Here is a 26,014-nt window from a genome sequence, read left to right on the forward strand (position 1 = left end):
AAGGAAGGACTGAGAGAGACGAGATTTAACTTCACCATATTAATCCAAGCACAAGCAGTTGTATAACCTGACTGGACCAAGGTACTCAATAATTGATTATGAGAATGATATAAACCTTAACACTAAAAAACTTAGTAATTAGAAAACAAAGAGCCTTTCTACTTCAGCATCTCAGGCTCTGGCTTATTGTTCATAACATCTCATGCAGAGCCACTAAATCTAAGAATCCAAAACAGCTTATTGGAGCTGATTGGGCTATTTTGTTTTGCTTGTTTGTTTCATATTTGTATACTTCATGCAATATACATTCTATTTAGTTATGTTTAAAGTGGAACTCTGGTCACACACACACACACACACACACACACACACTCATAACGTAAGCAACTAAGTCACTAGATCTGTGTTGGGTTTTTTTTTTCCAAATGACCCCCAAGTTCAAAGTCACAACTTTTGAAAAGAACTTAACAGAGCATCATGGGACATGTTGGGTGCTTAGGATGCAATTTTAATGCCAACAGACTGGAAAGCAAACAGCATAACCCAGACGAGACATGACTTTGTTCTTTAGCATCTGGGTGAAGAGGAAATAAGAGCTTTCTGGGATGTGCTCCCATTCACAGGTGTGGGAGAGAGGATGTCACATTCCTGGCTCACCACATTGTGTGTGGGTTCTGGTGTGGCGCAAGGCGAAAGGGGATTGCTCTGCCTCTCACAATAAGATTTCAGTGCCCATAATTCCCATGGTGCTTTTGTTGCAGTTGGCCACAGTGGACACTAAAAAGCATGAAGCATCGCTTAATCCCAGGAGCCTGGTATATGCTGACTACCGTGGCTGCTTTCTCCAGCTCTGTTGCCAATGGAAGTGATTGACCCCAGGCCTGCAACCACTGTTCTTTGCTCTGCCACAAAACCACTGAGCTGTTGGCACTTTAATCGTTTTATACCAGGAGGAAACCAATTATGTTGATGTGACTGTCTTATTCATTAGACATTACAGGCTTCACATCTTTAATGAGCTGAAACTCCTAGTCCACCTCGTGCAAACCACAGTGAATCAAGACAAGAGTGTAGCGATGACGTTTTCTAATTCATTGCAGTTGCCTTCTAAAAGATTTGACAGTATTTCATAACTCCGAAGGCTGCAGTTTAAAGGCTGTCTGAGGTTGCGTGCTAATCAAAAACAGTAAATCATGTTTCAGTTATAAAGGACAGCAGTGTAAGGAGTAAAGCTAGGAGTTAGTGCATATTTTTTTTCCTTTGCCTTTTAAATGCATAGACAAGTATAAAGACACACACGAACAAACTATTGGTTATCTAAGGAATCTTTCTGGTGCAGGCAAATGTCCCATTTTCCCCCACGGGCTACAGTTTGAAAATTGCACACCTTGGGAAGAAGTTTAGTTTCTATGTCATGGAGAGCCCAGGACACGCTGTCTATTTCTCACAGGCAGAAAAAAACCTTTCAATGATAAGTGTTACAAACCTGGTGCATTGTGAGCAATCTTGGCAGTTGTTTGAAGAACCGTAGCATTATCTAATTCAATAGCATCCTGAAGAAGACAACTCATCACCTACAGACTTCACAGAAGGAGCTGAGCCTTCATCTTTGTAAAGAGTAGGTGGCTGCCCTTGGATTAGCACCTGGGGACTCCCCTCTCAACAGCCTCTGAGTAAGACCTCCTCACTACACACAGATAAAACCCAAACTCATAATCGCACGGAAGGCGCTCTGCTCCACCACCCTCCCTACCCTATCCAATTATGTGCCTGCCCCTTTGCCCTCCTTCCTCCCTTTCTACACATTAAACTTTTATTTATCTTTCAAAGGCCATTTCTTCCTCACTGCATTGGTACCTCTAGGATAACACTTCCATTTTCCATTTTGACGTATAGGCCAGCATCCCCTTCCAAACTCTTGAGGCTCCTAAGGACAGCAGTGGTGTGTTGATAAATATTGAACATCCAGCTCTCCAGAAAGAAAGCAGAGAAGCCCTGATTGGTCATCCTTGCCTTGCAGCTCATGGTATAACGCCTCCTCCCATTGCTAATTTCAAGGGTGGCTGTGTTTAACAACTGGCTTGCAAAATTCCTGAAAATTGTAAAATTTGACACTTGTGAGCCAGTGCAAGCCAGCTCCAGGCACCAGTGGGATTTTGCTTTAACAGTCCTTGTATTATTCTTCCCTTTCACCCTAAATGCTATTCTTTACAGAAAAAAATAGATGCTCAGTAAATGTTTTCTGAATTATAATAAGCAGGCCATTTGTTGGGTTGGCTCTGCCGCTGTTCATTAGGTTGGGGGATCATTTGCCACGGAGATTCAAGGCAGTATTTACACTTCTTGTCATTGGAGAGGGGTGGCCTTAGCCATCTCCTCCATGCCACAGGTGTGAATTTAAATAGACAGATTTAATGACGGTGCAACTGAGAATTGTAGTGAAGAACAAGCTGATGGTTTTGAATTCAGCAGCCTCATTAGAGAAGAATGGGATCCACCACAGTTTCAATGAAAAACGTCCAGAGGAAAATCTAAAATACAGAGGCAAGGAGATAAGTGAAAATACCCCTGGAAGGCTTGAGAGGAGAGAAGGCTGTGAGCTCAGTTCCCATTTTCTGGCCAGCAAATCCTTTGCCATTCTCAGTGCTTGGCATTTGTAATACTTCGGTGACGCACATTTCAAGATTGGAATGTCAGTGTGTTTTAGTTTGTGTGGTAAAGTGCCAGGCTCGCCAAGTTTTTATCATAAACTTGGAAATGACAACATATCAACCCTGTTGTTTCTGTGAGGGTGACCAACTCATTCTGGTTTTCCCCAGTTTCAAAAGTGAAAGTTCCACATCCTGGAAATCCCCTCCGTCCAAAAACTGGGAGAGATGGTCTCCCTGGTTCCTGCAAAGGTGGTGGCTCCTGTAGTGAGTGCTGTGGGCAGTTAGACCTGGCGCATACGGCTGGCTGCCGGCATGCCAGGAGACATAGAACCAGTGGCTAAAAGGATGAGAACCTTCTAAACGGCAGTTTATAAAATATCTTCTCTTTTTAAGGCCATGGTCCTGTTTTTCAGGCACTTTTCATTAAATGAGAGAATGAATGGATAGGAGAAAATGCTACCAGAGCACACAATGCAAGTATTTATTTCTCCTAATGAAACACATGTTCCCTGATTATATCTATTAGAGCTCATCTTGGGTATTAAGCAAGTTGTTATAGTAGGATAATCAGTATCAAAATACTGTAAAATAACCAATTAATTTTGTGGAGAGTGCATATCACATGACCTTACATGTAGATAAAGGCTTAGCTTCCATGAGTCAGTACTCAGTGATTTATCATTTGTTGAGAATTTTTCATTGGCATTGTTCACACTGTAATGCAGCTACATGGGCAAGAGTTGGTGGGGAGCTTAGCTGGCTCTCTGGTGTTGGCAGCCCTCAGCATGGCCTGTTGAACCCTTCTTGCTGGCAGCAGATATTTCCTATTAGAAATGATGTGCTATGACATGTATGGTGGTGTCCACAATGTGTCACTATGTGACAGTATCAGACTGTGTCCCATAAGAATAAACATTTCTGCTATGATATGATATTTGTGTTCCTACCTGTGTTTAGCAAAATCCCACAGTAACTACTGTATGGATTATGGTAAAAAAAAAAAAATAGAATGAAGGGCAGACCAATTAAAATGTATTCAACTTGGTCTGTTGGGGCTGCTGTAACAGAACATTATACATTGGGCAGCTTATAAACAGCAGAAATGTATTTCTCACAGTCTGGAGGCTGGGAAGTCCAAGAACAAGGCCCTGGCAGATTCAAGAAGGGGTGAGGAGCCTCTTCCCCTTCTTGCTGGGATCTCTTTTATAAAAGTACTAATCCCATTCATGTGGTCTCTGCTCTCATGACCTAATCTCCTCCCAAAGGCTCCACCTTGAAATATGATCACATGGGGGAGTAGATTTCAACCTATGAATTTGGGAGGACACAAACCTTGAGTCTCCAGCACAAAGCACTCACAAAAGCAGTTAAAAACACTAACAAAAATACTAGCACACTTTACAGGTGAAAGAAGATAGATGGAAGAGTTGGGGATGTCGAACTTTGGATAACAGGACAAAATGTGCCAGGATCTGGGAGGATTATTCAATAAACAGTTAATCCCAAGACAGAGCATGTGGCCCAACCAAGTCAAAAGGAAGCATGTGGGGTAAATGGACAGCATGTGCAGTTCCAGGCACCTCTTCAGCTTGCATGCAAATGTGTTTGTCTCCTGTGCATGGCTGCTGTGCGTTGGCGACTCAAAACTTTCCCATTGGAAAGAGATCTCTCCCGTGAACCAACACGGCTATGGTTTACACTGACACCATTCTCTACTTACCAATCATAGGCCATCTAATTTACCCTACAGAAAGGCATGCTTTAGCTTTGCAAATGTCTGCTGCATAAGATGGTTCATAAGACAGATTCAAATTGTAGGTCATTATATATTGAATTCAAAACCCTTACCATGAAAACTTGCTGGGCCTCAACACTTTGTATAATAATGCTAAACAAGTTTTAATTTGAAAAACAAAAATCCACCCAAAAATGAAGTCACATCTCCTTTCAGATCTTTTAATTAAAGTCAGACCTGAACCCTTGTGTTTCTTTGACTGCTAACTACTTAAGAAGTGTTTATGAGATTTGTGTATGTGTTTTAAGTTTTAAAAAAATGCACACGCTGCTGGGTTACATGACTTTGTGTTTGGTTTATTTACATACAGTTTAGTAGAACTGTAATATATCAGGAAGGTTAAAGTGTCAGAATCCTATTTAATTAACTTATACTCACTTGGGAGCCAGTCAAATTATAAAGGTATGCTAAGCAAATAAAGCTTTAAATACGAAATCCTTGAAAAGAATAAGCCATGTTTGATGAAGGCTTTTCTAGTCTTAACTTTGTCATTCAAACTATTTCCATGAGCTGTTTCAAACCTTCCAGTGTATTTATGTATGTGTGTATGATTTTATATATATATATATATATATATATATGATCTTTTTAGAAGATTAACTGTCTTGATAATTCTTAGAAGACCTAGATCAGTACTTTCCCTGCACTTTTCTTGGCCTTCTCTGAGATAGGACGTACTCCCAGAATTGCCATCCTTTAAGTCCACATGTGTCTAAAATATGACCAGTTTTACATTTACATAAATTTGATTTAATACATAGTCACACCATTAAAATAGAGCATTCTTTTCAACCACCACTAATTACATGTCATAAAATGTCTGGTGTTTAATGGAGATTTCAATAAATGTCTGTTGATAATGATGATTATTGAAATATGTTAAGTCAGTCTTCTCATGTGAGAAATGCTTTGTTTTGAAATGTTAGACTTATAGCTCTGCCTAAAAAAATTTAATTAAGATCACCACTTCGGCATGAAGCTTAAAAAGTGCCAAGTCGCTGCAATTAGTGCATTGTGCATCCATATGGATGTTACCAAACAGCTTTCAACTTAGAGGATTTGGACTGTTTTGAATGATGGACCTTCTGTTAAGCTTAAAACAAAAGCCTGTCTATCTCTATATTCATTTTAATTAATATTCTCTAGCTGGTCTCAAAGATATGTTCTCTTCTGGGGGGAAGAAGCATGATTATCATAAATCAGAAATAAGTTACAGAAGTAGATTTGGCTAATTTTCTTCCTCCTTCTGTTTCATCCCATTCTTGCCACCCGCCAAGGAGCTTCAATGCAATGTCAGAGTAACTGGAAAACAGTGATTTCAGACGGTCTAAAAGAAAACCTGTATTCCAGCCAAATCAAAACATAATTAAACTCACTCAAAAAGTAAAGAAATTAAGCTGTCCCCAGATTTTTTTAAATCACTTTGAAGTTGAAAACTTGTCATTTTGACTCCAACATTCATATATAGAGTCTATAGTATAAAAATTGAGTATATGTGTTGTATAAATGCAAATGAATATAAGTCATATGTGTGTGTATTTGTATATAGACATGATATTTTTACTTCAGAGAGACTTGGACTTGCCTAGGTGTGTAGGGTTTAGTAACCTTATTTGTGGACTTAATTTTCTACAGTAACCAACTCTGCTTGAAGATGAATTAGGTACAAAAGATTAGTTTGGTTGTTTTTCTTAGTATTTTAAGCAAAATCAAACCCAACAAGCACAGCCTGGAAGGTTGTATTTTTCTTGGTTATTTTTCATGTGAACTTTTATTAATATGGTACTTGGGGAAAGGAAGCTTTCTGAACTTCGTTTTCCACGAAAACAGAATAAATTCTATAGATGATTTTATGTATTAGTTAAGTCTCCGATTTCCTAACTGTTTTCAAACATCTCGCCTACAGTCACTCTCCATATACCTTCAGAAAAATATTCACCCTCATGGCCACTGGCTTCTTCTGACTACCTGTTGCCCAATTTAGGCCAGATTTGAATGCTGCTTTAAAAAGTAGACAGTTAAAAGTATCACCCAAAATCTTCACTGAATTACTAAGATTAAGATAAATGTGAAAATTGCAAAGCAGAACTATAATTTACCAGAACACGTGGGTAAAATAATTCATCCAACATGTGAGTGGAAAGGCATGAAATCAGTAGGTCCTTTCTAGAATACCACCATAGCAGGTCATGGTTTATTTTTCTTTTAATTCCAGCTTTATGGAAATTCATTCATGATAGCCACTGGATTTGGCACAAAGATACACTAATTTTTTCATACTGCCTGGATTTTTCATTTCCGTTTCCTTTTTTTAAAGCATGTAATTAGTTACATACCTCTCTCCAAATGCCTCCTGATATACCAATGATTTGGATTCTATATTAGTAAAGAAGGTTGAAATTAGTTTTAATCTAGGTTAGGAACAGACAAAAGCTAAACTTGGTCAAATGGCATACATTGTTTTCTGGACGAGCACTTCATTATTTTATAATTCTATCCTGTCTTTGCTATCATGAGGTAGCTTTCTTTCCATCAAATTTCAGTAAGTCTACCCTCTCAGTTAGGCATCTTTCCAAAGAAGTCTCTCAGATAGAAATGAGCGGATTACCCTTCAGTTTCACATACATTCTGGTAAATATCCTGTTCACAGTGTGAGAGATGGAAGGAAAACCTACATTGTTTTAATTTGGAACCAAAATAATCACTTCTCTCCAGTGAAGGCTTAGGATGTGGGAGGGGGAATGGGCCAGATAGAAAAAGAAATACTTGGTGGAGGGGCAATGCAGCAGGATCAAAAAAATTTTAATAATTTAAGTAAAACAATAAAACAAACACAGTACCTTAGTGTGGCAAATAGGCTAGCGAAGGAGAGACCATCTGATCACCCGGAAGCACCCTGAGCTGGGGTCCTGGGCTGTGTCATCCCGCCAGCGAGTAAACCTCATGTGTGCGTAGGGGTGTGCCTCTGTATAGACCCATGGAGATTTAACAGGGAGCAGGAAGGGAATTAGAAAGAGCCTGGCCCATTTTTAATTTGGGTCTGTTTGCTTGCATTTAGCACTTAAGGGCTCTACATTCAGTCTGGTCAAAAGAGTGATGAAGCACTCCTTGCTTATGCCTCAAATCAGAAATGCATGAAGTGCAGCTGCAGAGATAATACATTTTCCCCAAAGGCTTTGGCTGAGCAAATTAGGTGTCAATGGGGTGCCTGCGCAGGCAGTACTCTCTCTAATTAGTCTCTTGAGCCTAGTTGGTGGCGGGTATGAGATGATCTAATCAATTGGTCTGTGTCTGATGGTTCCTGTAAAAATCCTACCAGGCAGACTCTCTCCCACAGGTCACCCACCTGCACAGCGGGACTGCTCATTTTCATTTTTCATCTCCTCCATCACATGATGCTGACAGTTGGTTTTAAGAAAATTGAATCCAAAAAATATCTAGTTCATAGGGCACATGGGTCAGAACAAAATTGCATTATGGGTACCAGCGATCCAATTAATTAATATTTATAGCTGAGAGCTCTATGTAGATATTTCTGAATAAGGATTTTATCAATAAAATCCAATTTCTTGTTTAAAACATTCATTTCTAGAGAAAGAACACTGTAAAAGCAGAAAGCAAGATAAAAATGGCATCCATTAATCTAATGATTTATATACCTATGAATTGTGCACATAACTGAGCTTATAATTTATATTCATTGTTCATTTGTATTATGTGTGCAGTCTGTTTTAATAATCTATTAAATGTAAGGGAAGGATTTGCATTATTACTATATTTTACTTCCCTATGAATGTCATATACTCTCCTTTCACCTACATCACCACCCATCACATGTATGATTACATTTAGGTTTTAAAGAATTTTTCTAGCAGTAAACTCACCTACCATGAAAACTGGAACGGATGCCAATGTTGCCCAAGGAGGGAGAAGGACATCGCATGTGCTGGTGAACAATGTCAGTCAGGGCACTTGGCACAATTTGAGCTATAGAGTCATCTCACAGAGATGGGGGTCTAGCTCTCATTAGCACCTCCCTTCCTTTTATTTTTTTTAAATTATTGGATACTTTCATTAAATCTCTGACCCCAAACCTAACTACATGGACTTATCCATAATCACTGTTCACCATTTATTATCCAGTTACTATTACTAAAGGATAATTATCTAATTAGGTACATGTGATTCTTCTGGAAATTACACTTAAAGAATCAGGACAAAGACAAGGACAAACACCATCAATGGCTAAAAAAAAGTATAATACCAACCCAACAGAATAATAACTTGCCATCTATGGTGACGGTATAGTTTATTGTTTCATGAAATCAGGTATACTGAAAAGCAAAGCATTCTTTCTTAAAATATGTTTTTATTTATTTCATAGAAAGGAAAAGAGAAGAGAGAGAGAAACATCAATGATGAGAGAGAATTATTGATCAGCTGCTTCCTGCACGCCCCTACTGAGGAACAAGCCCACAGCCACAGACATGTGCCCTGACTGGGAATCGAACCCGTGACCCCTGGTTCATGGGTCAGTGCTCAACCACTGAGCCACACCAGCCCAGCCTGAACCTTTGGTTTTGATAGATCCCTCTGTATAAATGACTGACCTCTCCTTGTCACATGTTCACATCTGTTCCATCTCTAAGGCCCAAATCAAGTCTCACTCATATTATGAAACTTTTCTGGCTTCTAACAAGACTCTCTCCTTGCAAAGTGTGGGATGGGGGTTATGGCAGTAGTTTCCATGTAATTATTTCTGCTAAGGTGGTGAGTTTTTTAAGAAGTGGTTTGATAAAAGCATTTCGGGACAACCTGGCAGAGGTGAGAGGTGGCCAAGTGAGCCACATAGAGAACTCTCCCACAGCAGCAACTATTTGAGACAACAACTAAGGTCGCAAAAGCCCTATATGTGTTATCCATCTACCCTTAGGCCTCTCTCTCCACCCCACACCTCTCCCAGAAACTTAAGGTAAGGACTTTTGTTTACATTTGGTTCAGTCACTGAGGGCAGAGAACTCTTATAAATGAAATGTTACCCCTTCTTCACACCATATACCAAAATGAACTAAAAATTGGTTAAAGATCTGAGATGTAAGGCCTAAATTCTTAGAAGAAAGCATAGTGGTAAATCTTTATCATCTTAGACTTGGCAATGGATTTTTAGATCTGACACCAAAACCATAAGCCACAAAATAAAAAAATGGGTAAATTGGACTTCATGCAAATTAAAATTTCTTGTGCATCAAAGTTGATAGTGTTTATCAACATAGTGAAAGGCAATCCACTAAAAGGCAGTAAATATTTGCAAATCAAAATACAAATATTTAAAGAACTCCTACAACTTAATGACAAAAAGACAAACAATTTGAAAACGGACCAAGGACTTGAATTAGATATTTCTCCAAAGATAGACAAATGACCAACAAACACATGAAAAGGCACTCAACACCATTAATAATCACAGGAAATACAAATCAAAACTGATGAGATACCAGTTCCCACTCACTATAATCAAGAGGGGGGAAAAAGAAAGTAATAAATGTTGGCAAGGGTGTGGAGAAATTGGAGAATTTGTATATTGCCAATGGGAATATAAAAAGGGTGCAGCCACTGTGGAAAACAGTTTGCCAGTTTCTCAAAAAGTTAAATACAGGATTGCCTCATGGCCCAGCAAATTCATTCCTAAGTATTTACCCAAAAGAATTGAAAACAGGTATTTAAACAAATCTTGCATATGAATATTGATAGCCAAATTTTGAAAACAGCTCAAATGTGCACTAGTTCATGGATGGGTAAACAAAATGTGGTATATCCATAAAATGGAATACTATTCACCATAAAAAAGAAGGAAGTACTGATACATGCTACAATATAGATGAATTTTAAAAACATTATGTTAAGTGGAAGAAGCCAGACACAATGGGCTGCATGTTGTATGAATCTGTTTCTATGAAATACCCAGAATAGGGAAATACATAGAACAGAAAGCAGATTAGTGGTTGTCAGGAGCTGGGGCAAGGGAGAAACGGTTTAAAGGATATGGGGTCTCTTTGGGGGATGACAAATGTTTTGGAACAGATAGAGGTGATGCTGCAAACATTGTAAATGTACTACATGCTTCCATATGGCTAATTTTGTTACATGAATTTCAGCTCAATCAAAAAAAAAAAAAGATGGAAGGTTAAGCTTCCAAAAAATCATCCTAGTAAGTGGGAGAAATGAGCAGAGGTGGAGAGGATGCCACCCTCAACTATAAGACTGGAACTTTTTGTTCTCTTGGTCAAGGCAGTGCCTTGCAGGGGTGAGGTCCTTGGTACTACACCCCACATGGGCAGCAGGGGGGCAGCTTCACTATGAGTTCTCCACAAAAGGCCAGGGTTTCCTCTTTGCCCAGGAAGATGACAGTGTGGCATTGGAGACGGGCACAAGGAGGCCTTGACCAGGCCTCGTGACTCACGCTTCTGACGAAGATGATGGGTTGACTCGGGGACTCAGTGGACTAATCAAATCTCTGGGTTTTGTGACTTGAACCTTGGAGTGTTTCCTTTACCCTTCCTGGCAAGACGTTTTTTCCCGTCCTAGAGACTCGGTGAGAAAGCTTAAGGATCAAAAGAAATGTGGGCAGAGCAGGGTAAACCATCCTTCTCTCTTCTCGAACCGTTCACATGGAAGTAGTTATGGAGTTTAAGCAGCACCATTGCAAATGCACAGTCATGTGCAGGAAGTTAGCAAGAGGCTGGCTAACTTCAGGTTGTGTCAGTTTTCATTCTATGGAAACTAGGGCTAATACTAGACAATGGAGGAATTCTAGGCAGCTGGATTTTTTTTTAAAGCATCTATATGATCCAATTTTCTGCTTCTTATTCATAAAAATGAACAGGATGCAATGTCCTTCTAATGGTCTATATGATGCTACTGGCACTTAATGAATACCAGTATTACCGCTGATGATTAGGGGAAGGAAATGTGCTGAATTCTCTATATTAATCCAAAAGGAGATTAGTGTTTTTTTTTAAATTTTATCCTCACCTGAAGACATACTTAGAGGACGGTGTGTGTGTAGAGAGAGAGAGAGAGAGAGAGAAAGAAGGAAGAGAAGATTGAAAGAGGGAAGGAAGGAAGAAAGGAAGGGAGGGAGGGAGGTTGCTTGCTTTTCATATGTGCTTACCAAGGATCAAACCCACAACCCAGGTATGTGCCCTGACCAGGAATTGAACCCACAACCTTGTGGTGCACAGGATGATGCTCAACCAACTGAGCCACTCCGGCTGGGTGAGGTCAGGTCATTTAAGTTCACGGAGTTAAATTCTTTGAAGGGAAGTAAAAGCAGTCAGAACATTTGTTTGTCACATTATAAGAATTTTTTGGGTGAAGGAGGCAACTTTGCCTCAGATACGTGGGCTTGGGGTAGCTGTGGAGAAAACGAATAGACTCACCCTGGCCTGACCAATTTTGATGTCTCGTGTAATTGAAGAAAAATGAATGATATATGATTTTTTTTTACCATATAACAATTTTCTCTTTTCCTCCTTTCAGGATTAAGTTGTCATCATTCTGGGAAGAAAAAAACCATTAATGAAGTGGCCAATCAGAGGAAGGGAATCATGGATCAGTTTCCTTTCACTCCCTGTGGTGGATTTCACTTACAAGAAAATTGAAGCTGGCAAGACCCTGCTTTCTCTGCGATTTATTTAAAACCTTGCACGCATTTGGATACCTTGTGATTCCCAAGAACTATGTGAAGATTAAGCTTCGCTTACTGATCCATGGCATGTATTCTTTTCAGTCTTTTGTGTTTGATTTTGTTTGATTTCCCTCAGCAGCGCAGCGTCTCTGTGAAGGTTTTTATGCTTTTACCAACCATGTCTTAAATACATTAAGACAACACATCTGGTGTTCACACTTCTTCAGTAATGTCTGTACTTGAAAGCCACACAGTGGCATGAAACAATGTGTGCTTTCCTGGAGACCACTGCACATTTTGCAACCACCAGGAAGGTCATGTTCAGCTAAAGCAAACCCATGTTCTCTGACTGTTTGGCAACTTGGTCCCTGGCTGTGGGGCCCCCCTTGGCGCCTACCTTTTGAGGACATTTCCCAGTTTGGGTTTTTTTTTTTCTTGGAAACACCACACATTTATATAAGATATCAGAACCTGCTTAGTGTTTTCAAGCCACATAGCATGACTGTTTTCCAAATAGGTTGGAAGTGAAGAACCAGGTATCAAGCATTAAGAACAAAGGACAGGGATAAATTGCTTCCTTTTCAACCTCTGGAGCTGGAGGTGACTTTTTACATGTGTCCTGGGTCTCGTCAACATCTTATTGTTTCCATCCACTCTTTGACACGTGGTGTTTTCTTAGTAGAGAAAAGAGTGAGGAACAGAGCGTTCAAAACTTGGGTGCACGGAATCGGATCGGCTGCATGAGCCCTGAAAGCCATCTTTGCTAGTTAACACTTAATAAGCAAGCGACAAAGGGATCCAGAGTTAAAAATTGGCTCATTTACATCAGAGCACCTGTAAATTACATTTTGAAAACATTCCAAGCTGACTGGAAGCCATCCTTGGAGACCCTGACTGTACACTGTCTCCTGGGGAAAAAACTGTTTGAATGAAGGTTTTAGAAGCAATACGGGACTCATGCTTTAAGGATGGGAAAGGGGAACAGAAAGGCCTGGCTCCCCCTGTTGGAGTTGAGAGGCCTTGGAGGATGAAGGCGAGGATGTGACATGGAGGGAAAAGTGGGTTGGGCGTTTGTGGTGCTTTGATCTGGAGGGGAAGCTCTCTGATGGAGGCCGTCTCCCAGGGGGACAGGCCTCACTGCAGAATCCCAGATAATCCTCAGGCCAAGGGGGTGGTTAGGAAATTCATCGAAAGCATGAAACCTAGCTCCTCAGGACACAAATTCCTATGGAAATACTTCCTGTACATTGTGTTACATTTTCCTATTAGAAAGAAGGAGAGAAAAAAAAAAAAAAAAGAAAGAAGGAGAGACCAGGAACTTGAAATGCATCGCACTTTGGGGGACCAAGTCTAGGGATTGTGAGCCAGTTTGACAAAGACTTTCTCTGAGAGTCAAGTAAGAGAAAGCTTTTCTATAATCACACCCAGTATACCTAGGGAATGGGACCCAGACTTCCTAAACATTGAAATGGTACTGTCCCTGGAGTGACATGTGAGTATATAATACAGTCAAGGTCACAATCCATCATATCTACAAGTAGCATTCTCTGTGAGCTTCTACGTGTTAAGGGAGGAATTATTTACTAGTTGGTGTTAAAGAGGATAAAAGTTACCCAAGGCTAGAGTATTTGCTATTTGCTACCTGGAAATCTTTCCCACTCTTCTTTCATGCATTCCAACTCATTAGTAGTCTTTACAGGTATTTTGATTTGTGTATTTAAATTAGGACTTCTTACAGAAAATACGGAGAAGAAAACTTATGTGCAATTAAAAAACAGCCTTGCCTGTGATTTGTCTTGAATTATTCATTTGGGGGACAGGCTTACCTTTTGTATTTTACTAAGTTAAAACTGAGAGCAACTGATGATTAAATCTTACTATGTAATAAGCTTTCTAACTTGAAAATTTGAAAATATTTAGTGTTAAAATTCTTCAATTAGGCATATTAGAGTCATTCAGAGATATTGCCTGTCCCCGGCAGCTTCTATTGGGGAAAGGAAACACGCTAGTACTCAGCAGGGGTAAATCTGTTTTATTGCGGGAGACCTCTCAGAAGATCTTGTTTAGGAACGTTTAGTTCCCCTTCCTTGCCATCAGTACAGAACATCCAAAGTTTGGTTTGTCTCTCCCTCCTTTCCTCTCGCATTTGCAATCATGTTCTCTCCCTTCACCCCCACCCTTCCATTCCCACTGTCTCTAGCTGAGGGCAGCCACGAAAATCATTGCAGAATGCGTTCATTAGCAGATTTATTATTCCATTGAGAAAGCACTGGAATGTTTTGTGAGATTATTTTTATAGGAAGGAGTAGCTTGAATTCAAACAGCTGGACCAGCATGGGGACTGTATACACACGGTATTCCAAAAGGAAATGCGGGACTTTGTGTCCATGTTCTTAAAGGAGCAGTATGGTTGACTTAATACAAGTTATATAGAACATGGGGCGAGGGGGGGGGGTGGAGATGTTTGCAGTGCTCAGAAACAATGGGGTATAAAGCAGGGTGGCTGTCCACCCACTGAAACAAGTGAGAAGCTATTTCTACCTCGAAAGAGTGATGAGAAAAGTTCCAGGGGCGCCTCCTCCAGGCTTGAAGAGAGAGCAAGGCCTCTGGGCATCCTTCCCTCAGTGTGTCCATGACAACCAGTGTCATCAATGCCCTCAGTCATGTGTCTCTATAAGATACTCATCTGTGAATATTACTGGTTTTGTAATCTTTGTTATATAAGAGGAAGTTTAGGCTGTACATACTGGGGTAGATTATTGCCTGCCCCCTATACATAGGAATATGCTGCATAATTGTGCATAACTTCTATCCCCCTTACTGGCTTGTAGGCAGAAGAAACCACATATGTTACTGCCTTGCAATCCTCATACACCAAAACCAAACAACAACAAAAAAGCAAAAAAAAAAATAAAAAAATCTCAAACAAAATCAGCAATCTCCTTTTCTCATTCCCTTCCCACAGCAGCATATTTTAGAGGCACAAATAAAATCTACATTCTCTAGTTGGGAGTGGATTTTTTTTTATCTTTGTTTTTCTGTAAGATACACTGAGATGCGTACTTCCTAACAGGTGGTTGGTACCTAAGAAATGTGCTAGCATCATTCAGAAAACTATTATACTTCAAAATAACATAGAGTAAGGAGAATGGAGTAAAACACGTTGCATATTTGTTACCAATTGTAATTTGTCTGTATTATGAAAGATGTAATGGTTCGTCAGCTGTCACTGTTGTTTTCTTGTAACATGATACAGAATAAAAGAATCTCTGTACATTGTCTTGGTAGGTCTTCTTGGTGAGTACCCAAAACACCATACACTGTGTCAAAGAAACATCCTCTGGGAAACTCTTAGGCACAACCATTCCCAGAGAGAGAAACGAGAGACAGAACGCACAGTGCTCTTGGATGTGGGAAGGAGTGAGTCAGCTGGGATGTTCCTGGAGCCTGCTAACCCCTCCCTCACCTTGCTTTGCGAGGCCATATTTAGGTGAAGAAGAGGAGGCTGTGCAAAACCAAGCTTGTGTAGTCGAGGGTCTTCACAACCCTCCAGCTCCTTATGGCGTGCACCACGTGCTCTGTGCATCTGGAGCCAATCTGGTCTTGTTCAATGACAACCCTGTTTATTTTTATTACTTCTTTTTCCTGGTTTTTGCACATGTCCTAAGATGAGGTGAGTAGGTTACTCTCCACTGAAGACAAATCCCAGCTTCTGCCACTGAGCACACTTCCCTGACCACCACCTCGGTGGGGGCTGCACCTGAATGGGCAGGGAGCTCGCACTGGGACTCACATGTTGCCTTGGGGGGGCTGGTGTCCTTTCTATCACCACCTCCTTGTCAGATCTGCCAGCTTTATAACCCCAAAAGAGTCCCCCTCCCCCCGAACTGATAAATTGCTAATAAAGTTCATAGGAGATACAGTCATTGATGTATAGCTATGATGTTCCATAATTTAAAAATGTTTACCCTTGAAGGTAAAAAATCCCAGTTCAAGTCTCATGTTAAAAGTGCCCAGGCCCCTGGCTCTCCCCCTGGGCAGGTCCTCACCTACCAGCAGCTACTACCCGCCCCCGGTCTTCCTCCCCTTGCTGCTCTCCTAGAACTTCCGTAGCTCCTTCGTTTCCCTTTGCAAACCAACATTCTCACAAACATCAGTGTTCTCAGCTGGCACATGTTCCAAACCAGAAACACTTGCAAGAGCCCGCGCATCTTCAGCCCCCTGACTGAAGCGATTCATCATGCCTAAGGCATTTTCACAGTCCTGTGCCCCTGTGCACTCTGGGAAATGGGGCACTGCATGGTACCAAGGTAGAGATAATGGGAAAATTTCTTCGTTAAATGGGAACCACATACCCTGGAAACTGATTAGAATTCTAGAAGCTTTGAAAGAATGACTCGCTCCTCAGGGAGTAACATGAGTGCCATTGCCCACCTTCCAACAGCCATGGGAGCACAGGTGCCCCTTGCTGAGGTCACTGGCAGCCTCAGCAGTGGGCTCACATTTTAGAGCCTGACTGTGTGCCTGGGTTGTAATCCCATGAACTCTTAAAAGAAAGATGAAGGTGGCAGGCTGGTATCTACAAGAGGGCAAAGAAATAGCTCTGAGGAGTACTTTTATTGATGTCAGGGGGGTCGGGAGAGAGAGAACATCGATGATGAGAGAGAATCATTGATTAGCTGCCTCCTGCACGCCCCACACTGGGGATGTAGCCTGCATCCTAGGCATGTGCCCTTGACCGGGAATTGAACCATGACCTCCTGGTTCATAGGGTGACGCTCAACCATTGAGCCACACCGGCCAGGCTAAGTTTTTAAATGTGGCAGCAGAAATGACCGTCATCCCTTAGCTCCCTCATGGCCCACGCTTTCATTTTCTCCAGCTAGGGCTAGCCAGCTCTGCCAGGTGTGGGGTGGGATGCGTGCTCGCCAAAGCAAGCAGTTAGAGTTGGGGGTTAGGCATTCCTAGACTGGCTTCTGCCCCGCCCCCCCAGAGTAAAGAGAAACCGGAGGGGAAGGTGTTAGAGCAACCCGAGCCCCTAGGCTAGCACGCACAGTGGCTGCGTGATGGCAGGCACTGTAAATCGCTGCAATGAGAACCACGGTGGCCCAGCAGCCTGCTGCTACCAGTGGGTGGTGGCGTTATGGGCATTAGCTTTGAGAAGCTTATACAGCAGAGGGGGCTAGGATAAAGGACACAAATCAGGGGAAAACTGACAAGATTTAAAAATCCAAGGCCTCGTATTTACTGTTGGTCGCCCCCACGCTCTGGCTGTGCTATCCTGTCTGCGTTGAGTCCTGCTGAGAGAGAGCCAGGCACAATAATAGCTGGGAGCCAGCCTCTGCCAATGGTGCTGACTGTGCTGGTGGAGAATGGGATTCTAATAGAGTTATCTTTTTTCTCCTTCCCTGCAAGACCACCAATAATTATGGAGGGCACGCGGTACAGGTGGGGTAAGGGTTCCTTCCCTGTTGGAGTTTATCCTGAGAAGTGACCCAGTGTGGGTCCCGGTGGAGGCCCCTGCCCAGGTGCCTGACAGATGTAGACGATGCTGGGGGCGTGCAGGGACACGTGTTAGAACCAGCGGTTCAAGGATTTAGAGAGGTTGCTTGGGGCGATGGGTACACAAAGCAGTGTGCAGATGATGGTTTATTGAGTTGTACACTTGAAACCTGCATGGTTTTGAGAACAAACATCACACCAAATAAATTCAATTTAAAATAAAATAAAATTGAGGAAGAATAACTTTTGCATTAAAAAAAACCACTTAGCTTTATGTATCATAATACAGTGTGAAACAATCAATGATTCTGTTCCCTCTCTCCATCTCCAACCAAATCAAGTAATTGGGTCCCTTGAGTCCTCAAAGAAAGGCTACCATCCACTCAGATCCTTGGGGGAAGCAGGGACAGGGCCTGCAACCTTCCTCTGCCTAATATTTGGAGAATTCAGGCCCCAGTGAATCCACACCTTCAGCCCTGTGGCTCAAAGCCCTGGCTCTCATTAGAACCACAGGGAAGTTTTAAAAACACCCCCACCCCAGACCCATTCATTCTAGAAATATTGAGGGTTGGGCCCTGGCGCGGTCTGTTTTGGGAGCTCAACAGGTGATTCTATTGTGCAGCCGCGTGAGAACTGCTAGCTAGACACTTCCCTTTCTCCTGTCTGTCTGGAGGAGGGTAGGCAAACTCCTTCTGGAAGAGCTACCTAGTAGCTTTCCAGGCTGGACAGTCTCTGTCGCAACTACTCTCTCCACCGCTGTAGTGTGAAAGCAGCCATGCACAACGCAAATGAATGAGGGTGGCTGCGTTCCAGCGGAACAATGCATGGGCACTAAAGCTTGGATTTTGTATAATTTTCACATCGTGAAATATTTTTCTTTTCATTTTTAAAATGTACAACCCATTCTTACCTTACAGCCTGTATTAAAACATGCAGCGGGCAGGGATTTGCCTGCGGCTGTAGCTTGCTTACCTTGGCTTAGAATGTAGCCCTGGTAATGGGGGGTAGGGCAGGACCACCCCTAACATTTGTGGAGCAGAATGGAGAAGGTGGATTCCTGTTTGTCATGCCTCCATGGATTCCTTATTCTGTGGGGCGAGCTACGCCTGGGGAGGATCAGAGCCAGGCCCTTTAAACATGGGAACCAAAACAGGTGCCCTCTTGCCCGGGTGTAAGAGCACCAGGGGTGGGTGATAGGAGCCTGAGAATCATCTCCAGTGAGTTTTCAGGTCCCTTGTGCACTGGCCCAACCTACTCCAAACCCATGAAGCAGACCTAATGTGAAGCAGAACCATCCAGAGGCAAGGACAACAAATTGCTTCCATCTCCTGGAATTACAGGATCTGGCCCCCGGTCAACCATGTAATGGAACTCGCTGGTACCAGTTCACAAGAACCAACTGTTAAAAATCTAGGAATTTTATGAGCCAGTTATTTAATCATTGGTAACTTGAAATCAGATGGGAATACTTACACCACAGAAATCGGCAAAGTCTACACATCAGGTCTTTTTTCTTCTTCCCTTCCTTCCTTTCTGCCTTTTCTTTTCTTTCTTTCTTTCTTCCTTTCTTCCTTCCTTCCTTCCTTCCTTCCTTCCTTCCTTCCTTCCTTCCTTCCTTCCTTCCTTCCTTCCTTCCTTCCTTCCTTCCTTCCTTCCTTCCTTCCTTCCTTCCTTCCTTCCTTCCTTCCTTCCTTCCTTCCTTCCTTCCTTCCTTCCTTCCTTCCTTCCTTCCTTCCTTCCTTCCTTCCTTCCTTCCTTCCTTCCTTCCTTCCTTCCTTCCTTCCTTCCTTCCTTCCTTCCTTCCTTCCTTCCTTCCTTCCTTCCTTCCTTCCTTCCTTCCTTCCTTCCTTCCTTCCTTCCTTTCTTTCTTTCTTTCTTTCTTTCTTTCTTTCTGAGAGCCAGTTTCCCCAACACACCACTGCCTCCTGACCCCCTTCTTCCCAGGCTCATCTCCCATCAGTCCATGCACAGGTCCTCCACATGCACCATGCTCACCTTCCCACTGACCCCGGGATGCTCCAGGCCCCCTCAGGCCTCCTCAGGCCCCCTTTCTTTTGCACACACTGTGCCTTCTCATGGGAATGCTCTTTCCATTCCATTTTTTTTTAAGCAGGCAAGTTCCTATTAACCCTTTTAAGACCCTGTTTCAAACTATCCCTGTTACAAAACATTTTAGAACTTCCTTCAAAACAGTTTTTCCTTCTTCTACATCCACATATCATTGTGAAAATAGTAATAACACAGGTCTTTTTTCTAGTCTCTATATCGTCAATCTCATAAATGGCAACCAAGGCACCACAGATGTCTAACAATGTGTTTGTTTGTTTTTTTAAATGAATCAGGTATTAAAGGATAATACAGATTAAACAAGAATATAATGGAATTTAGGAATTTAGTTTACCTCCCATAGAAAGGGTTCAGAAAACTGCAGACAATGTGAAGTTACCACATGTATAAATATGCTACTACATGCAATTACATGCAAGGCACTGCCTGGCTCTCGGGGAGAAAGAGAAACTGAAGAGGAAAGAGCCCTGTTTGTCCTCAAGGAGTTCACTGGAGCCCTGATTCCTACCACGTGGCTGATGACCAAAACCACCTGGGGAGCTTTCTAAACATTCCTACTGAGTCTCAGCCTCCAGGGTGGCAGCCCCGGTGTGTGTACATTTTTAAATCTCCTCAAGCGATTCCGACGGTCATGTCTGACCATGACCGTGAGCCACCTGTAGGGAAGTTTAGATGCAGAACTTCCTCACCAGTCTGTTTGCCTCCCCCTCAATCTATCCTCTCCACTTGAAGACTCTGTTCAAATTGCAAATCATTTGAGAGGCACTCTACTTCTCAAACTTTTCATTGGCTCCTCCTCACCTCCAAAGTGGGGTGGAATCAAGACCCCTATCCCACCATGCCCTATGATCTCCCCTTTCTTCTTCTTCGTTTTCATCTCCTCGACTTACCTCTCACTGATCTTCCAGCCTCAGGGAATTCTGGCTTGTGCCCTCCATTTTTCTTCCCTTTATCTGGGACTGTGTTTCATGGCCCCTGTCACATGATGCTTTGTGAGTTCATTCATTTAACCAACATTTATTGACAACTTACACTGGAGAAAGCTCTGTTCTAAGAATTAGAGGTAGAAAGATAAAAAATATCCTCAAAAAATGACACATAAAAGGGTAGTTCTCATTACCACTTCAGCATATATACACTGAGGCAGGGCAAAAAGTCACACTAGAAAAAGGGGAGAACACAAATAAAGACATGAATGAGGGAAGTGCGGGGTGTTTGGGGGAATATCAAGGAACCCTGCTTATCCTGGAGCATAAGGTGTGTGAGAGGATGAGTGAGGAATAAAACTGGGCCATGGAGAGTGTGGAGTGCCAGACTCCAAGAAGTTTGAACTTTATCCCGAATTATCAAACAAAGAAATGGCATAATCTGGACTCTGCTTTGGGATCAACCACTTTGCACAGGTTGCTCACCATTTTCCATTTTACCAAACGTCTGCTCCATATGCCAGACCCTGTGCTGGGCACCAAGGGCACATGAACCAGTGAGACTGGCTGGCGTTCCCTCACAGCGTAGTTGGTGCAGACACCCGTGCAGACATTATTTTAATGCAGCAAAAATTGTGAGGGTTACAGATGTGGTAGAGAGAAGGTAGGATATTTTGCTTTTGTTCCGGGGCAGGAGATGGGGTGGTAGGAGGGTATCTTGGGAAGGACACAAGGAATTTTCCAGGAGACCTGGGCAGGCTTTCCTGAGCAAATACAAACACACAGAGGTACCCCCATCATGTGCATTCATCCCAATTCAAAGATTCTGTCGTAAAAGCATCAGAGTTCCCCAGTTTTGCCTATGAAGGCTTGGTGGTAAAATCCCAGGTGCCTCTTAACCTTATAAAATAAAAATTCCTCAGGGAATTCTCCACACTCCTTCCTCAGAGCCCCACCTCCTCCCTCCTGCCCTCCCACCATGGCCATACCTGTCTGATCCCCTGGGGACCCTGAGCTCCCTAAGAGTGAACATCTGGTCTTACTCATTTCTGTAGCTGTGTCCAGCACAGTTCAGGTGCTCCCAGACTTCTGAGGTACAAAAAGAGAGATTCACTTTAAGCACATAAGGAAGAGCATATTGGCAAGTTATTGCCTATGTCTTGACAAAGTGAAACTAAAGAATAAAATTCCCATTCTTGCCCATGTTCTGTGAAATAGTGAGTACATTACTGAATGTATGTTCCTCCGTTATGGATGCCAGAGTTATATCATGTGTTCAGACATATTTGTCTTATTGACCCCAGAGGTGAGCCCCACCCTAGGGAGGCGGCTGAATTAACCTTCAGTCTCTGTGTCGATTATCTGCCAAGTGTAGGCTGAAGAAAGTAACAAGTTTTTTTCTGCTATTGGTCATGAACGTCCAGATGTCCAGGTGAGGGTTATTCTTTCAATTGTTACCAAAATTGAGAATCCCATATATTATTCTATATAATGTCACTTAAGGTTCCGCATTACTGCCCATCCTATCTCATTCCATGCTCAAGTTTATTCATAAGTTTGTCATCAGCATCATGGTATTTTTGGTCATCTCATTTTGTGGGCCAGTAAACAGACCCTGAGAGTACAGTGCAGCTTGACTAGAATATTGCTATCTTTCCATGGAGGTCATTGGTTGCTGTTGAAGTGCTGATGGTCATTAGCAACTTGGTTGGATTGGAGGTTTATTGGGAATCTTGGAGGCATACCTGCACCTTCTAAGCCAGTGGTTCTCAGCCTTGGCTGCACATTAGAATCGCCTGGGAATCTTTTTAAAATCCTGATGTCTGGGCCTCATCCTCCGGAAATTCTGTTTCTTTGTTATGGGGTGGACCCACGACATTAGTAACAAAGAAACAGAATTTCCGGAGGATGAGGCCCAGACATCAGGATTTTAAAAAGATTCCCAGGTGATTCTAATGTGCAGCCGAGGTTGAGAACCACTGTATCTAAGCCCACACTGGGGAATAGTCAAGAGGCAGCTGTCTGCATGGGGTGAAAATGGAATTTGCTTTCTTATCAGGTACAGGTAATGCTGCAGTGGAGATCAGGGCAGTATTTGGGGGAAATCCCAGGGTAAAGTAGACTAGGATGCCCAGATGAGATTAGCAAAGCCAGGATACCCATTTATTAGGGGCTAGACTTGAAGCTTTATCAAATGAAGTTAAGATGTGGAATCAAAAGGAGGTTTAAAGAAAAAAAAAACCAAAACAGGAAAGAGGAGAGAAAAAGTGAGAAACTGAGCAGCCCAGACAAAACTTGGAGATGTCAACCAACACTTAAAACTGGGTTTGAACAGACTCCTAGGATTGCTTGCTGAAGAATTCCAAGGATTTCTATTCACACAGAGTGAAATGTGACTGCTGCCCCCTTGCTCTGATTATCTATTGCTATATAACAAATCGCCCCCAAAATTTGGTGTCTTAAAACAGCCATCATTTATTATCTCATGATTTCTATGGGTCAGGAGCAGTTGGGCCAGGTGGTCTGGTTGTGATTTCTGGTAAGACTGTAGTCAGATGGTGGCTTAGCTGGGGTCATCTTTAAGGCTGGGCACTCATATATCTGGCGTCAAAGCTGGGAGTACGCAAAGAGCTGGCAGCTGGAACATCGAGAGCAGAGCACCTCTAACCTAATGTGGTTTCACAAGGTCTCTAAAGCACGGTGCTCGGGTGAGCTGGACATTTTATAAGGTGGCTTAGGGCTCCAAAGTGCATGTGCCAAAAGAACAAGAGAGCCAGGTGGAACCTGTGTTGCTTTTTATGACCTAGCATTCTATTTGTTAGAAGTGAGTCACTAAGGCCAGCCTATATTTAAGAGAAGGAGAATTAGACTGCACCTTTTGATGGAAAGAATGTCAAAGAATTATGGGCATGTTTTAAAGCCAGAACAGCCTGCCCTTCAGCCACAGGTTATGTATATTAATCCCACATGCAAAATATGCTCAATCTCTTAAGACCCCCCCACCCCCGCCCCAAATATGTCAGCGGGATGGCATCCATCTGGGGCTCAAGGTCCAGTATCAGATCATCCGAATCAGGTCCAGTGCCTGCAATTGGGTCTCCCTGAGCACGGGCCCTTCAGGACAGCTTTTTGAGTACTGTTCTTAGTTGGAGGACCTATAAACTCAAGTGACAAGATTTTTGCTCCCTTCACCCAACATACTTTGATGGAATGGGCATAGGATACCACTGCAGGCATTTCAGTGATCTGTGGTAATCAGGTACTCAGCAGTCTGTAGCAGTTCTGAAATCCAGCCAGGCACATGTTGCTTATTCCTTGATTAGAGTTCAAACACACAGAGGTACCCCCAGAATTATTGTTTCCTAGCAATAATTCTCCATGGCTCTTGACTCCACTCTCTGAGCTTTTGGTTCCTCCCTCTGAATTATCCTTCCTGTTCTATCAAATGGACCCATTTTTTATAGCTCAGTAGTTTTCTCAGCTGCTTCTTCCCCACAGAATTTTGAGAGCCCTAAAGCTTCTTTTGATTCTACACTACCCCTGTCCCTTTTAGTCTGATCAGGCAATGTTTTCAGTAATACAAACCTCTTTAACACATCATGTGTTTCCCATCAATCTTGTTGGGATTCACTCCATTAGACAAAAACCACATCCACAAATCTCAGTGAGGTAAGCTTTTCTCTCTCTTTGACTTCTTCAAAGGCTACTATTAGAAGTGTGCCCTTAAGATTTTTAGAAGCATTTCTGTTTAATGGACACATTTGAAAGACATGCCCTTAAGATTTTTAGAGAAACTTATGACTGAGAGAACCTATAAAGTACTTTAAGTCTGTCTGAGGTCTTTCTTAACAAAGGGTTCTATAGTTACATTTTCCATCTGGAGATGAAAAATCTGAGAAATAGTTTTATTTTTTGAACCCCAAAGTCTTGTTTCTTTTGTACTTAACTAGAGGCCCAGTGCATGAAATCATGAGCGAGTAGGGTCCCTAGGCCTAGCTTGCGATCACGGCCATGTCCGATGCCCCATGACACCTTGTGATGCTTGCCGCCCCACGAAGCTCGATGATGCTCGTTGCCCTGCAATGCTCACTGCTGCTCGCTGCTGGACTCTCACCACCACTCGCTGCCCCGCCTGCTGCCGCTCAACAGTCGCCAGTCCCGCCCTGCCATCACCACGCCTCCCCCCGCTCCATTCCCCGTTCCCCATGTTTCCCCATTTGCCATGCTGGGATCGGAGCCTGCAGGGCAGGGGAGCGGGGAGGGTGGATTGAGAGGTGGTCAATGCACTTTATGGTGACTGGTAGAGTGGTTGTTCCAGTCATTATGCTAATGGTCCTGGCCTTTTATTATATCGGATTCTTTCTTGAGGTCATCTCTCTTCTGTCATATTTTACTAAGGGCAGCTAGAAGAATCAGGTGACACCTTTAATATTCATACTAGATCATAAGTTCATAAGGCACATTTTCTATTTTCCAAGTTACCACTGGTGAAAATATTGCTAGACTTTCTACCACTCTATCACCACAGCCTCCTTTCTCCAGCTTCCAATGCACTTTCCTCACTTTCCTTTAATCCTTCACAGACAGCCTCTTCAAAACTCCTTCGATCTCCACCCTCCACCCAGGCCATGAACCACTTCCACATGTTTTAAGTTTAATTACAGCAATGCCTTACCTCTAGGTATCCCCAAATTCCACTTATCTATTGTTGTAAAAAAAACACCCCAAAATTGATGACCTAAAAACAGCATTCTTTTATACTAGAGGACTGTTGAACGAAAAGATTCGTGCAATATGCCTTCCCTTCCCCTGGCTGCCGGCACCGGTTTTCCTCCGGCACCCAGGACCCAGGCCTTTGCTCGGCTGGAGCCGCCTTCAAACCTTCGCTGCTCTGGCCGGAGCTGCATCTACATATGCAAATTAACCGTCATATTTGTTGGTGGTTAATTTGCATATCTCGCTGATTAGCCAATGGGAGGCGTAGCGAAGGTATAGTCAATTACCATGTCTGTCTTTTATTAGATAGGATTATCTTTCATGGTTTCTGTGGATCCAACATTCTGGATCAGCTTGTTTGAGTAATTCTAATTCAAGATCTACAGTCAGATGTAGATCTGGGGCCAACTCAAAGACTTCATTCTCAGATATCTGGCACCAGCACATGGTCTGCGAAGACTTGAATGGCTGGGCTAGAACTGTTGGGTCTCTGCAGGGATCCTTCTGTTTGTCCACCTGGTATCTCACTGTTGTTTCTAGCTTGTTGTTTCCATGCTCCAAAGAAATGTACCTTAAGAGAGGCAGACAGACAGAAGCTGTATTGCCTTTGATGAACTAGCCTTGAAAGCCAAAAGAATCACTTCTGCTATTTACTCTTAATTAGAAGCAA

At 42.5% G+C, this 26,014-nt stretch overlaps 2 protein-coding genes across 4 annotated transcripts in view; both read left to right on the plus strand.

Moving 5' to 3' along the window:
• CDK14 (cyclin-dependent kinase 14) overlaps positions 1-13,423 on the plus strand; it is a 506,888-nt gene extending 493,465 nt beyond the window's left edge. For all 3 annotated transcript variants that reach the window (XM_006779192.1, XM_006779193.2, XM_006779194.2), the window contains one exon: positions 11,986-13,423. The gene's annotated coding sequence lies outside the window, so the exon portion shown is untranslated. The remainder of the gene's footprint in view (positions 1-11,985) is intronic.
• Positions 1-26,014, plus strand: part of FZD1 (frizzled class receptor 1) — a 106,112-nt gene that overhangs the window by 31,487 nt on the left and 48,611 nt on the right.

This window comes from Myotis davidii, unplaced genomic scaffold, assembly GCF_000327345.1.
Source record: "Myotis davidii unplaced genomic scaffold, ASM32734v1 scaffold187, whole genome shotgun sequence".
Taxonomy (NCBI): domain Eukaryota; kingdom Metazoa; phylum Chordata; class Mammalia; order Chiroptera; family Vespertilionidae; genus Myotis; species Myotis davidii.